This window comes from Triticum urartu, chromosome 5 (assembly GCF_003073215.2).
Source record: "Triticum urartu cultivar G1812 chromosome 5, Tu2.1, whole genome shotgun sequence".
NCBI classification, from domain to species: Eukaryota; Viridiplantae; Streptophyta; class Magnoliopsida; order Poales; family Poaceae; genus Triticum; species Triticum urartu.
The window spans coordinates 376671005-376687252 of record NC_053026.1 but is presented as its reverse complement, the minus strand read 5'-3'; positions in this window follow the sequence as shown (position 1 = coordinate 376687252).

Genomic DNA, 16248 nt, shown 5'->3' with positions numbered 1-16248 from the left:
ATCTGCTCACTGTTCAGGATATCCGTAGCTGGTACCATATAGGCCGGCGGCTGATAAGGGACTAATCGGTGAATCATACTTTTAACTGAATATATCTGCAACCCATTTTTCCTTAGGTTAACTAGGGCCATATGTAATATATCCGAGGCTACATAGCAACATGCACTGTACTTAATGTCTAAATATGCAATCCTAGGCTACATAGCAACAACGAAGAGTGTTTCATTAATGTTCTAATGATGTCTAGATATAGGTAGAAGAGTAGCAACAACAATAGCAACAACACAACCCTGTTTGGATACTCAACTTAGCTAGAGGTTAGAGTTAGTTTCTAGCTCATTACTAACCCTGAACTAACTCCATCCAAAGAGTTGTTTGGATGGCAGGGTTAGATTGACAATAAATGCACTAGGAGAACTAGCTCCAATTAGCACCTCTTGGGTTGGATACTAGTTTTTTTGGGTGGGTTATAGATGCAACTAGCTCAAACTAGCCCTCATGTTTAGATATACTTTAGGCCTATTTGAGCCCGAACTAGCTCAAACTAACTGTAACCCGTGGATACAACAGCAGTTAATTTTGAAGAAAGAAATAAACTCCTTCCATACATAATATAAGAAGTTAATTCATCTAATATGTGACTATATTGGATGTTATAAGATACTTCCTCCGTTCCTAAATATTTGTTCTTTTTAGAGATTTCAAATGGACTACCACATACGGATGTATATAGACATATTATAAAAGAGTGTTGTAATACATCATTATGCCATTGCTGTTTAGCTTCTAATATTAACTTGGTGCTTTTAGGTACATATGTCATTGGTAAAGATCCGCGTTTCGACCCTTTCTGCGTATGGGCAATGAGATATCGATGAACCAGCATCAAGTGAGGAAGCTGATAAAGATTGTTAGTAAAATGGGTCCAAAGATGGCAATTAAACTATTTGTTTACACTTTATCCAAGACAACAGTGAGCTGCAGGATGGTAAGTAAGAACTCTGCAACCTTCTTTTTACTGCCCATAATGAGTTGTGTTAGATGACAATGTCTGAAATCTTATTCCTTTGTAGTGGTTGCCAAAGCAGTTTACTCAAGATTACCTCTCAAACTACATGATTGGTGGGCATGCAAAGGCTAAAGTATTTCTACCAAAACACGATGATTATCTAGATGTTTTCATGAAGACCGTGAAGGATGGATGGTCGGCCATCACAAGGGGTTGGACTAGAGTCGTGCGTGCCTTCTGTATGGAGGAGGGCACAATATGGGCATTCTGCTTCACCTTGTTCAGCAACCAGAATATATTTTGCCTCTTTCTTTACCGTCTTTAATAGTACAAGTATACAATGGTGGTTCATCATTCTTTATTTGGTTCTTATGTAATTCTTGAACATATGTACCTATGAATCGAATAATCCATTGGTTGTTTGAACCTGCTGGATATGAATAAAGTTGTAGCATAAATTCAAATTCAAATCCAAATCCGGTACAATTTGGAAAAGTAGCAATTAAATTATGGTGAAATTACACTCTCCAGGCTGTTACGACACACACGGTTGGTAAAACACAAACATTTGTGATATGCACCTTAATCTGAGACGGTTCACAGAGAGGAAACGTGTGCAAGCATGCACATAGTTGCTGTTTGCAAAGCATGTGCGATGTCAGACAATATCACAAATGGTGCAGGCAAACTAAACGTTTGTGTTAGTTGCCTTATCGTACACGATTCGCAACCATGAACTGTTTCTGATGAAGTATGCATCATAAACGTTGCACCACAGAATAGCGTGTGTGATAGTTGTTGTGTACGACGATGTTATGACGGTCCGATGTTTCGTAACCCCGTCTAACACTCGTACGATGATTAGCTAATCTTCTTAACCGTGAACCATTTCTGATGGGCTGTGCATCATACACGTTCTATAATAGTGAACCGTTTGTGATGGGCCGTGCATCGTAAACATAGCGCCACAGAATACCGACTGCGATGGCAATGCAAGTAGAAACGAGTAGGAGTATTGTAGGGGCCCCATCCCCGAAGGTTTTTGGGTCGTGTGGGAAGGACCCCCTATCGCCCACACTCACTTGGCGGCGGTTCCAAATGCCGTCATGGAAAGGGGTTTTAAACCGTTTGTTTAGGACCGACGCGCACTAGTGTATCGTCATCGAACGTTAAGTGTGCAGACCCTACGGGTTCGAGAACTATGTAGACATGAACGAGACACATCTCCGGTCAATAACCAATAGCGGAACCTGGATGCTCATATTGGTTCCTACATATTCTCCAAAGATCTTTATTGGTCAAACCGCATAACAACATACGTTGTTCCCTTTGTCATCGGTATGTTACTTGCTCGAGATTCGATCGTCGGTATCATCATACCTAGTTCAATCTCATCACCGGAAAGTCTCTTTACTCGTTCCATAATGCATCATCCCGTGACTAACTCATTAGTCACATTGCTTGCAAGGATTATAGTGATGTGCATTACCGAGAGGGCCCAGAGATACCTCTCCAACATTCAGAGTGACAAATCCGAATCTCGATCTATGCCAACTCAACAAACACCATCGGAGACACATGTAGAGCATCTTTATAATCACCCAGTTACGTTGTGCCGTTTGATAGCACACTAAGTGTTCCTCTGGTATTCGGGAGTTGCATAATCTCATAGTCATATGAACATGTATAAGTCATGAAGAAATCAATAGCAACAAACTAAACGATCATAGTGCTAAGCTAACGGATGGGTCTTGTCCATCACATCATTCTCCTAATGATGTGATCCCGTTCATCAAATGACAACACATGTCTATGGTCAGGAAACTTGACCATCTTTGATTAACGAGCTAGTCTACTAGAGGCATACAAGGGACACTTTGTTTTGTCTATGTACTCACACATGTATCAAGTTTCTGGTTAATACAATTCTAGCATGAATAATAAACATTTATCATGATACAAGGAATTATAAATAACAACTTTATTATTGCCTCTAGGGCATATTTCCTTGAATAGTCCAATGAGTTGGAGCAAGAATGGGCTTGTTGGCCACCATAGCTGTTGCGAGAATCTTACTATCCGTCAGAAATATGCCCTACGAAATCTGAAGCAACTCCGCCAGCCTGTATGCTAGCATCATGCTAAATGCTTCGGCCTGGATAGCTGATGTCGTCGGTGGAGATACAACCGAGATGCACAGTTACAACCATTGTCGATCACCTGCAAGCTGTATAATAATACCTATACCTGCTACAGTTGGCTGATCTTCAAACCCTGGACTGCAGGTTGCATCTGTATAGAAAATAGTACCTGATAAACATGAGATGTCCATGAATGTTTCCCTAGGAGATGGTGTTGATTGCATTGTCAATTGATCATGCCTTTGCAAAAGGGTCTCTGCAGGCACAACCTTGTCAGTTCCATCCGAGTTGACTACTGATATGTCTGCATCGTATCTACTTCTCCAAACAATTTTGACCTTGTTTTGGACTCTAACTTGCATGATTTGAATGTAACTAACCCGGACTGACGCTGTTTTCAGCAGAATTGCCATGGAGTTATTTTTGTGCAGAAATAAAAGTTCTCGGAATGACCTAAAACTTCACGGAGAATATTTTTGGACTATATAAAAATACAACGAATGAAACAATGTCAGGGGGCCCACACCCTATCCACGTGGGTGGGGGGCGTCCCCCATGGGGCGCCCCCCTGTCTCGTGGGCCCCCTGATGCTCCACCGACCTCAACTCCAACTCTATATATTCACGTTCAGGGAGAAAAAAATTAGAGAGAAGGATTCATCATGTTTTACGACATGGAGCCGCCGCCAAGCCCTAATCTCTCTCGGGAGGGCTGATCTGGAGTCCTTTTCGGGCTCCGGAGAGGGGAATCTGCCGCCATCGTCATCATCAACCTTCCTCCATCACCAATTTCTTGATGCTCACCGTCGTGCATGAGTAATTCCATCGTAGGCTTGCTGTACGGTGATGGGTTGGATGAGATTTATCATGTAATCGAGTTAGTTTTGTTAGGGTTTGATCCCTAGTATCCATTATGTTCTGAGATTGATGTTGCTATGACTTTGCTATGCTTAATGCTTGTCACTAGAGCCCGAGTGCCATGATTTCAGATCTGAACCAATTATGTTTCCATGAATATATGTGAGTTCTTGATCATATTTTGCAAGTCAATAGTCACCTACTATGTGACATGATCCGTTAACCCCGAAGTGACAATAATCGGGACAATTACCGGTGATGACTATAGTTTGAGGAGTTCATATATTCACTAAGTGTTAATGCTTTGTTCTGGTACTCTATTAAAAGGAGGCCTTAATATCCCTTAGTTTCCAATAGGAGCCCGCTGCCACGGGAGGGTAGGACAAAAGATGCCATGCAAGTTCTTTTCCATAAGCACGTATGACTATATTCTGAATACATGCCTACATTACATTGATGGACTGGAGCTAGTTCCGTGTCACCCTATGTTATAACTGTTAAATGAGGAATCGGATCCGACATAACTATACATCACTGATCCAATGCCTACGAGCCTTTCACATATTGATCTTTGCTTATTTACTTTTCCGTTGCTACTATTACAATCATTACAAAACCAATACTATTACTTTTGCCACTGCTACCATTACTTCCATATTACTTTGCTCCTAAATACTTTGCTGCAGATATTAAGTCTTTCAAGTGCGGTCGAATTGACAACTCAACTATTAATACTTGAGAATATTATTTGGTTCCTCTTGTGTCGAATCAATAAATTTGGGTTGAATACTCTACCCTCGAAAACTGTTGCGATCCCCTATACTTGTGGGTTATCAAGACTATTTTCTGGCGCCGTTGCCGGGGAGCATAGCTCTATTCTTCGAGTCACTTGGGATTTACATCTGTTGATCACTATGAGGAACTTGAAAGATGAAAGAACCAAGATTTTTCCCTCAACTACGAGGGGAGGTAAGGAACTGCCATCTAGCTCTGCACTTGATTCACCTTCTGTTTTGAGTAATCTTGCGACACCTACTCTTGCTATTCTTTCTAATATGTTGCATGTTATTGATGATGCCACTTCTGCTTTGCATGATGCTTATGATGAAACTACTTCTATGCTTGATAATACTGTGCCACTAGGTGATTTTTTTGATGAACAACTTGCTAGGGTTAGAGAGAATGAAATTATTGAAACTGAAAGTGATGATGAAGATTCTCCCCCTAGATATGAATTGCCTATTGTTCCTGAGGGTTATGTTATGGATGAAGAAACTGCTAGAGACTTTTTAGCTTGCAATGATAGATATGATCTTAAGAAACTGTTAGCTAAGCTGAAAGAAAAGTCTTTGAATGCTAGAAAGAAATATGACCCTGCTTTTGCTACTTCACCTATCTGTATTTCCGATAAGGATTATGATTTATCTGTCGATCCTGAGTTAATTACTTTGGTTGAATCTGGTCCTTTTTATGGCCATGAATATGAAACTCTTGTGGCACATCTTACTAAATTAAATGATATAGCCACCCTGTTCACTAATGATGAGAAAACTCGCTATTACTTTATCCTTAAGTTATTTCCGTTCTCATTAAAGGGTGATGCTAAAATATGGTTTAATTCTCTTGATCCTGGTTGTGTGCGTAGTCCCCAGGATATGATTTATTACTTTTCTGCTAAATATTTCCCCGCTCATAAGAAACAAGCTGCCTTAAGGGAAATATATAATTTTGTGCAAATTGAAGAAGAGAGTCTCCCACAAGCTTGGGGGAGGCTTCTCCGATTACTTAATGCTTTGCTTGATCATCCTCTCAAGGAAAATGAAATACTTGATATCTTTTATAATGGACTAACCGATGCGTCCAGAGACCACCTGGATAGTAGTGTCGGTAGTGTTTTCAGGGAAAGAACTATTGATCAAACTGAATTGCTATTGAATAATATGTTGAGTAATGATAATGATTAGACACTTCCTGAACCAACTCCTTAGCCAACTCCGAACAAAAGGGGTATTCTATTTCTCAGTCCTGAAGATATGCAAGAGGCAATGAAATGTATGAAATAAAAATGTATTAAAGCTGAAGATGTTAAGAATTTACCACCTATTGAAGAAATACATGGTCTTGATAACCCGACACAGGTAGTATAGGTAAATTCTCTCTATAGATTTGATAAGGGTGAAATCCCATCTACTAAGTTTGCTAGCCAATGCTTGGATGAGTTAGATAATTTTTTGGTTAAACAAGAAGACTTTGATACGTTTCCATCGTATCTACTTTTCCAAACACTTTTGCCCTTGTTTTGGACTCTAACTTGCATGATTTGAATGGAACTAACCCGGACTGACGCTGTTTTCAGCAGAATTGCGATGGTGTTATTTTTGTGCAGAAATAAAAGTTCTCGGAATTACCTGAAAATCAACGGAGATTATTTTTGGAATATATAAAAAAACTAGAAGAAGAATTCACGTCATGGGGCCCACACCCTGTCCACGAGGGTGGGGGCGCGCCTACCCCCTGGGCGCGCCCCCCTGCCTCGTGGGCCCCCTGATGCTCCACCGACGTCCACCTTGACTCCATATATTCACTTTCGGGGAGACAAAAATAGGAGAGAATGATTCATCGCGTTTTACGATACAGAGCCGCCGCCAAGCCCTAAACTCTCTTGGGATTGCTGATCTAGAGTCTGTTCGGGGCTCCGGAGAGGGGAATCCGTCGCCATCGTCATCATCAACCTTCCTCCATCACCAATTTCATGATGCTCACCGCCGTGCGTGAGTAATTCCATCGTAGGCTTGCTGGACGGTGATGGGTTGGATGAGATTTATGATGTAATCGAGTTAGTTTTGTTAGGGTTTGATCCCTAGTCTCCACTATGTTCTGAGATTGATGTTGCTATGACTTTGCTATGCTTAATGCTTGTCACTAGGGCCCGAGTGCCATGATTTCAGATCTGAACCTATTATGTTTTCATGAATATATGTGAGTTCTTGATCCTATCTTGCAAGTCTATAGTCACCTATTATGTGTTATGATCCGTTAAGCCCGAAGTGACAATAATCGGGATACTTACCAGTGATGACCGTAGTTTGAGGAGTTCATGTATTCACTATGTGTTAATGCTTTGGTCCGGTACTCTATTAAAAGGAGGCCTTAATATCCCTTAGTTTCCAATAGGACCCCGCTGCCACGGTGTAACATCCCAAATTTTCAATTTGGAATGTTATACATAGGTCATTCTTGCATATCGTATTTTATTGCATTTTCGTTCAGCAATCCTCGAAATCCTAAGCAACTCAAGGACCCACGGAGAGAGCTGGGGATTTCTCTGTTTCCTAATTTGATTTTTATCAAATAGTGAAACGAGGATTTTGGATTTAATTATTTTTCTCTCCGAAAATATTTCATAATTAAAAATATATGAGAGGAGATAATATGACTTCTCCAAAGTAAATGAAATATTGGAGGAAAAATATTAAAATCATTTATTTGCTTTTATTTGGATTTTATTGCAATTTTGTTTGCATTAGAAAAATTGCACGTTTTTCAAAACTGCATTTAGGGCCAAGAAAATGTTCATCTTGTTCTAAATATTTTATTTAGACAGTGAAAATTTATTTTGGCATTTTTAGTTTTTTATTTTATTTTCTGTTCGGCGGAATTATTTTAAAAAAAGGAACTCCCAACAGCCGACTGGGCCAAACCCAGCCGGGCCGGCCCAACCGCCGCCGCCGCCGTCTCCCGCGCGGAGTCGCGCGCGCCGCCGCCCCGACTCGGACCTGAGTCTAAGCCGAACTCCTCCACCGCCGCCGCCTTGCCCCCTCCTCCAAGCGACCAATCCCCCCTTATATACCGCGCCACCTCGCTGCAACCACCACCAAACCCCGCCGCCCCGCAGCCCAGCCGAGCCGCGCCGCCCGCTCCCGCGCCTCGCCGCCGCCGCCCCGCCCCGCAAGCCCGCTGCCCCGCCGCCCAAGCCCCGCCTCGCCCGAGAGGTAACGCGCCGTTCGCCGCCGCTTGGTTTTTTAAGAAAACCGACTCGGTTTTTTTTTGAAAAACCCCTAGTTCGTTTTTTTAGATCGGTTCGCCGGTTTTTCCCGGTTCTTCTATTTAGCGGATGTTCGTCCGTATGTTCGTTTTAAAGAACGGTTTTCGCCCGTTAGTTATAGCTAACAAACGCTCGTTCGTTAGTCTGTTCGTCAGTTTTCTTTTATTGGATTTTTCCGCGATTATTCTCGATCGCGATTTCTGATCTGATTTTCGTTTCAGTTTATCTTTTCGCTCGTTAGTCGGAATCAGGCGATTCAAATGCCTAGATCTTCATTTCGAGACCCTCTTTCCGCTTAACCAACTTGAACAAGATTTTGGTACTGTAAAATTTGACCTTAGTTCAGATTAGTAAATGGATCTTGTTTCTTTCGCCGTTTGAGTTTTGTTGCTCCGTTTGGTTTGATTCTTTTTGCAAACCGGAGTTATAAAGTTGAACTTTCCAGTTAGATATTCTAATTTGAGTTTTACCCATGATTCTTTGTTAGTTGCTTATGTATGCTATTGTTTGTTTGCGATAGAATTCTCGGAGTGCGAAGCGTGTTATTTGGAGTCCCTAGGTTACGCGGATTGTCAGCAAGGCAAGTAACACTTTGATCATATCCCTTTATCACCCAGTTTTTATGCATTAGCTCCAATCCTCAAACATTGCATGGTTAGGATGACATTAACTTGTGGGTTGGGAAGTAGTTGATGAGGTAGAACCTATTGCCCTGTTACATTCAAACCCTGGGGAGTTACTTCTACGCGTTGCTTATATTGCTATGCTATGCTCGTAGACGTGGTTTGGGTGAGTGAAATCCATGACCGATGTGAGATTGTTAATTAATGGTTCATCTTAAGGTGGCAACTTAAATTTACATTTGGGTGGATTGAGGCACCTGGAGTACCCAGTGTTGCCTGTATTTTTTGGAAATCCCGGAGTACTCGTGTGATCTTCCTATGGACCGCCACCCAGGCTCAAAGGGAACCGAGATTTTTCATGCTAGAAACTTCTGTGTGCAGCCACAAGCTATTATGGGCTCTAGCATAGTTGAGTAAGTTACGTGAAGCTCTTGAAGAGGTAGATCAGCAGGTAGTGGGTTTGTAGGTTTGGTATGGTCTACCCGGAGTAGGGAGTTAATGTTTCTGAAAGACTGTTTCTCGGTCATCCGTTTCTCAAACATCATGTAGTGCGACAAATCCAACGGAGGCGATCGAGTCTTGTGGGGAAAAGTGCGCAAACCTCTGCAGAGTGTATAAACTAATCATGGTTAGCCGTATCCCCGGTTATGGACAATCTTGAGTATCTAGTACTTGGAGTATCTTAAGTATCTCATCACTCTTAATTAATACTGTTGGGTTGTTAACCACTTTAATTGGGATTGAGTTGGAGGAACCTTCTCAATGTTGTTTCAACTACCTTGATAGTTAAATTAAAATATATTCCTTTGTTGTAGGGAAAAATTGGCTTTTCGCAAAACTGTAACCATAGAGCTTTCCACCAGCCATATATGCATGTAGTGATAGCATTATTCTATTCTTGCTCTACTGTGTTACTTTGCCAGCATATTCCATGTGCTGACCCGTTTTCGGGCTGCGACGTATTATGTTGCAGACTTTTCAGACGAGGAGTAAGGTTCGTTAGGTCGTTGCCGTGCAGCTCAGCCATGCCGTTGGAGTTGATGGACTCACTTTATCTTCCAAGCCTTCCGCTACTATCGTGTTAGATGGCCTTAAGCCATATTATTGTAATAAGTTCTCTTTTGAGACTTTCGATGTAATAAGTGTGTGATTGCTACTCTGTTATAAATCCTTTAAGTACTGTGTGTGTCAGCATTACCGATCCAGGGATGACACTGAAGCACAAAGACTTGACCGTTTGAGGTCGGGTCGCTACAAAGATGGTATCAGAGAACACGCTGAGTGTAGGACACGACCACTAAGCTAAAGCCCTAGATCACTATTCTCTTCTCATTTCTGACTCCTCTCCATTTTCTACTCTTTAGGATGGCGGAGACGAAGAACAAGTTTGCACAACCGGATGAAGACACACCTTTTGGATGACACTTGAAGGAAGTCACTAGGTACTTGAATATAGGAATACCAAGCTTCACCGGGACATACAACGCCACTTTACCAGAAGAGGAGCAATGGATGATTCAAGTTCAAGTTCCAAGAAGGACATTCACACCAGTCACTAAGCCCATAGAATTTTCCTTCGACGCACCAACCTGGAGTTTACGAAAGAGTATGGCAGCTCACATCACCATGGGACGCATTGGAGAAGTATATCACAAGGATCTTAAGGACACTATCTACCAGATATGTGGGCGCCAAGACGAGCAATAGGAGGTGATTAGCACCAGGAAGGATAAATCAATTGCAACTTTCATCCAGGAGTTAAACTAACACATCCGACGTTAGGAGAATCAGATGTGCGCAGACATGATAGATTTGAAGAAGGCGAAGACAAGGATCATCGAGCTGGAAGAAGAACTTAAGTCTACACGCGATGGATATGAGGAGGAAATTGCAACACTATTGGAGAAGAATGACGACCTGATTAAGAAGATCGGAATATTTATGGGAGACCCCACACCAGTAGAAGAAGATGAAGAACCCAAGGAGATTCGCCCGGAGGACTACATCATCATCGACGACACCGACACTGACCTGAGCGATGACGACTTTGAAGAAAAAGCTGGAGCAGATATCATGGAGTCTGCAACCGAGGAATATTTTTTGTTGACCACCATATCAGTAGTAGTATTCCACCATGTAAATAAAGTAGTCCGATCACTTTTGTGATAGTTAGATCGATTGTATGCCTTGCTTGATTGATTGAATGAAATGATTGTGTTTGTCTCATGTGCATATGGGTAGTGCCTTCTCATTAGACCTCATTCTATTCTAATCTCTTCCATCTAAACCCATCAGATGCCTCCGAGGCGTGACCCCGGATTTGACTTCCCGTCTGAGCTCACTCAGTTGATCCAGCAGCAGAATACCCTGATGCAATTGTTAGTTCAAAATCAGGGCAACAACAACAACAACAACAACAACAACAATCCACCACCACCACCAGTTGACAACATAGCCCATTTTCTGAGGTTGCAACCGCCGGTGTTTTCCAGTAGCACCGAGCCTATAGTAGCAGATGATTGGCTCTGCAAGATTGGAAGGGGGTTGACCACTGCAGGATGTACTAATACTGAGAAGGTGCGTTTTGCCGCACATCAGTTGGATGGACCAGCAGCATCATGGTGGGAGAATTACACTGTGACCTACCCTATAGCCACAGTGACTTGGGACCAGTTTCAGCAAGCTTTCCGCACAGCCCATGTCTCAACTGGAGCTATGAGTATGAAGAAGCGTGAATTTCGCAACTTACGCCAGGGGAACCGTACTGTGGCTCAGTACGTGGATGAGTTTAGCAAGCTATCACGCTATGCCCCCGGCGATGTGACCACAGATGCCGTGAAGTAGGAGAAGTTTATGGAAGGGCTGAATTATGAGATGAGTATGCAGTTGATGGTAGCCACCTTCTTCAACTACCAGGAGTTGGTAGATAAGGCTCTTATGATTGAAGGGAAGCAACAGCAGATTGAGAGCCGTAAGAAGAAGTATGGACAAGGGAGGTATAACTCGGGATCTTAGCAGAAGCCTTGCCTAACCCCGAACTCGGGAGGACTTCTTCATAACCATGGAGGTCATAACCACACCGGAGGAGGATCGCATAATCACAATGGTACTAAGAATGGGAATGGGAACGGAGCCAATAACAATCAGAACCGCCCCAATCTAGCCACACCCGCCAAAAGAGATCTAAGTCACGTTACTTGTTTCAAGTGCGGGAAGACTGGACACGATGCCATGGAGTGCCCTGAAGGAAAGAATGGAAACGGAAATGGGAGCGCTGGGAAGAAGCCCAATCCATTCAACAAAGGACAGGTGAACCACGTTAACGTGGAGGAGGTTGAAGAGCAGCCGGACGCGGTAATAGGTAAGTTTTTGGTTAAGTCATTTACCGCTCTTGTTCTATTTGATACCGGTGCATCACATTCATACATATCAAGGGGATTTGTGGATAAGTTTAAACTACCAACCCAAACCCTTAGGACCCCTCTCTTAGTGAGTTCACCTGGAGCAGAGTATATGGCTAGTCGATGGTGCGACCAGATACCCCTGACCATTGGCACCCATGTTTTTTTTGTCCGACCTAATTATCTTGGAGTCACAAGGATTGGATGTGATATTAGGTATGGACTGGATGTCAAAGTATGGAGGAAGCATTTACTGTGCTAGAAAGTCGATTTATCTCACCACCCCGGAGGGAAAAAGGATTAAGTATGTATCTAGGCATGTGCCTAGGAGGAGTCAAGTGAATACTCTCACGGGAGTTGTTCAGGAAGAAGTGCATGTAGTGAAGGATTACCCGGATGTTTTTCCAGAGGAATTACCTGGCATGCCATCGGATCGAGACATCGAGTTTTTGATAGAGCTATTGCCAGGTACCGGGCCAATATCCAAGAGACCCTATCGGATGCCCGCGAATGGTCTGGAGGAAATTAAGAAATAGATCAAGGAGTTGTTGGAAAAATGATACATTCGAAGGAGTTCATCACCTTGGGGAGCCCTAGTGCTTTTGGTGGAGAAGAAGGATAAATCCCTAAGAATGGTTGTTGATTATCGGGCCTTGAATGAAGTGACGATCAAGAACAAGTACCAGCTGCCGATGATCAATAATCTGTTTGATCAGCTGCAAGGAGCTAAGGTGTTTTCGAAGATCGATTTGCGATCGAGATACCATCAGTTGAAGATTCGAGAGAAAGATATACCCAAGACAGCATTCACCACGCGTTACGGATTATACGAATATATAGTCATGTCGTTTGGACTGACCAACGCCCCTGCCTATTTCATGAGCATGATGAACAAGGTGTTCATGGAGTATCTGGACAAGTTTGTTGTGGTGTTCATTGATGATATTATGGTATACTCGAAGAATGAAGAGGGGCACAAGGAGCATTTGTGACTAGTTCTTGAGAAACTCAGGGAACATCAGTTATATGCCAAGTTCAGCAAATGCGAGTTTTGGTTGAAGGAAGTCAGATTCCTTGGACATATTATATCAGGAGAAGGTATAGCAGTAGACCGCAGCAAGATTCATTCAGTCACTGAATGGATAGCACCCACTTCAGTTAGCAAGATCCGCAGTTTTCTTGGACTCGCCGAATACTATCGGAGATTCATTGAGAATTTTTCCAAGATTGCGAAGCCAACGGCGGAGTTATTGAAGAAGGATACCAAGTTTAAATGCACAGAAGACTGCGAGGCAAGTTTTCACGAGTTGAAGAAACGTTTGACTACAGCCCCAGTGCTGACGCTGCCAGATATACATAAGGATTTCCAAGTGTATTGCGACGCCTCTCGCTTGGGACTTGGATGTGTGCTTATGCGAGATGGAAGAGTTGTTTTGTATGCCTCACAACAACTAAAACCTCACGAGTTGAATTATGCCACGCATGGTTTGGAGTTAGCGGCCGTAGTGCATGCATTGAAGACTTGGAGACATTACCTTATTGGAAACCGTTGTGATGTGTACACGGATCATAAGAGTTTGAAGTACATCTTCACACAGAAGGAACTGAACCTTAGGTAAAGGAGATGGTTGGAGCTTATAAAGGATTATGACATGAAGCTGCACTATCATCCAGGAAAGGCCAATGTCGTAGCAGACGCTTTAAGCCGGAAGAGTTATGCTAATATCCTTGTGAGTAAGGGAGTGCCAAAGGAGTTAGCAGAGGATATCATGGAACTTCGATTAGAGATTGTCCCTAGAAGTTTTGTTGCAACAATGGAGGTTCAGTCTACATTGTTGGGAAAGATTCGAGAAGCTCAGAAGGATGACCAAGAGATTGCTGAGATAAAGGAGAAGATGAGCAAAGGAAAGGCCAAGGGTTTTCGTGAGGATGAGCACGATAGCTTATGGTTTGAGGACCGGATATACGTGCCCAATAACACAGAGATCGGGAATTTAATACTACAAGAGGCTCATGACTCACCATACTCGATACACCCCAGAAACATTAAGATGTATTTGGATTTGAAGGAACGTTTCTGGTGGATAGGTATGAAGAAGGATATTGCCGAGTATGTAGCCGTATGTGATGTATGTCAGAGAGTCAAGGCAGAGCATCAAAAGCCGGCAGGATTGTTACAGCCTATGCCGATACCCGAATGGAAGTAGGATAAACTTGGCATGGATTTTATCACCAGATTGCCCAGGACCAAATCAGGATATGATTCCATATGGGTAGTAGTTGATCGCTTGACCAAAGTGGCTCACTTTATCCCGGTGAAAACAACTTATACAAGTGCAAAGTTGGCCAAGATATATATGTCCAGGATCGTATGTCTGCATGGAGTTCCAAGGACCATCGTATCTGATAGAGGAACACAGTTTACCTCAAAGTTTTGGCATCAGTTGCACCAGACTTTGGGAACGAGATTGGAGTTCAGTATAGCATTTCACCCGCAGACGGATGGACAGACCGAGAGAGTCAATCAGATTCTGGAGGACATGTTGAGAGCCTGTGCGCTAGATTATGGATCTAGTTGGGATGACAATTTGCCTTACGCAGAGTTCTCATACAACAATAGTTACCAAGCCAGTTTGAAGATGGCACCGTTCGAAGCCCTGTACGGACGAAGGTGCAGAACGCCGTTAATGTGGGATGAAGTAGGAGACCGGCAGTTGTTTGGACCAGACTTGATCAAGGAGTCTAAAGAGAAGGTTAAGCTGATTCGTGATAGACTGAAGATTGCTCAGTCCAGGCAGAAGAGTTATGCAGACTCAAAACGCAAGGAGGTAACCTATGAAATTGGAGATAGAGCATATCTGCGAGTACCGCCCTTTCGAGGAGTAAAACGTTTTGGAGTTAAAGGAAAGTTAGCCCCGAGATTTGTAGGACCGTATCTTGTTTTGGAATGGAAGGGAGAAGTTGCCTACAAATTGGAATTACCCGAGGGACTGTCAGGTGTTCATGATGTGTTCCATGTTTCACAGTTGAAGAAGTGTGATGCTGAGATGGCCGATATACCGTTAAGAGATACAGTACCCTTGGAGGCGATTCAGTTGGACAGTGATTTGACTTATGAGGAGAAGCCAGTCAAGATTTTGGAGTTTGCCAGTCGAGTCACTCGCAGCAAGGTCATCAAGTTTTGCAAAGTTCAGTGGAGCCACCATACCGAGGATGAAGCCACCTGGGAACGAGAGGATAATCTACGCAAAGACCACCCACACCTATTTTTCTAGCCAACCCGAATCTCGAGGGTGAGATTCATCTTAAGGGGGGTAGGTTTGTAACATCCCAAATTTTCAATTTGGAATGTTATACATAGGTCATTCTTGCATATCGTATTTTATTGCATTTTCGTTCAGCAATCCTTGAAATCCTAAGCAACTCAGGGACCCACGGAGAGAGTTGGGGATTTCCCGGTTTCCTTATTTGATTTTTATCAAATAGTGAAACGAGGATTTTGGATTTAATTATTTTTCTCTCTAAAAATATTTCATAATTAAAAATATATGAGAGGAGATAATATGACTTCTCCAAAATAAATGAAATATTCGAGGAAAAATATTTAAATCATTTATTTGATTTTATTTGGATTTTGTTGCAATTTTGTTTGCATTAGAAAAATTGCGCGTTTTTCAAAACTGCATTTAGGGCCAAGAAAATGTTCATCTTGTTCTAAATATTTTATTTAGACGGTGAAAATTTATTTTGGCATTTTTAGATATTTATTTTATTTTCTAGGATTTATTTTATGTTCGGTGGAATTATTATTTTTTTAAAAAGGAACTCCCAACCGCCGACTGGGCCAAACCCGGCCGGGCCGGCCCAACCGCCGCCGTCTCCCGCGCGGAGTCGCGCGCGCCGCCGCCTCGACTCGGACTGGAGTCCGAGCCGGACTCCTCCACCGCCGCCGCCTTGCCCCCTCCTCCAAGCCACCTCTCCCCCCCTTATATACCGCGCCACCCCGCCGCCACCACCACCAAACCCCGCCGCCCCGCAGCCCGAGCCGAGCCGCGCCGCGCTGCCGCCTCCCGAGCCGTGCCGCCCGCTCCCGCGCCTCGCCGCCGCCGCTGCAGCACTGCCGCCCTTCGCCGCGCCGCGCCGCCTCGCAAGGCCGCTGCCCCGCCGGAGCC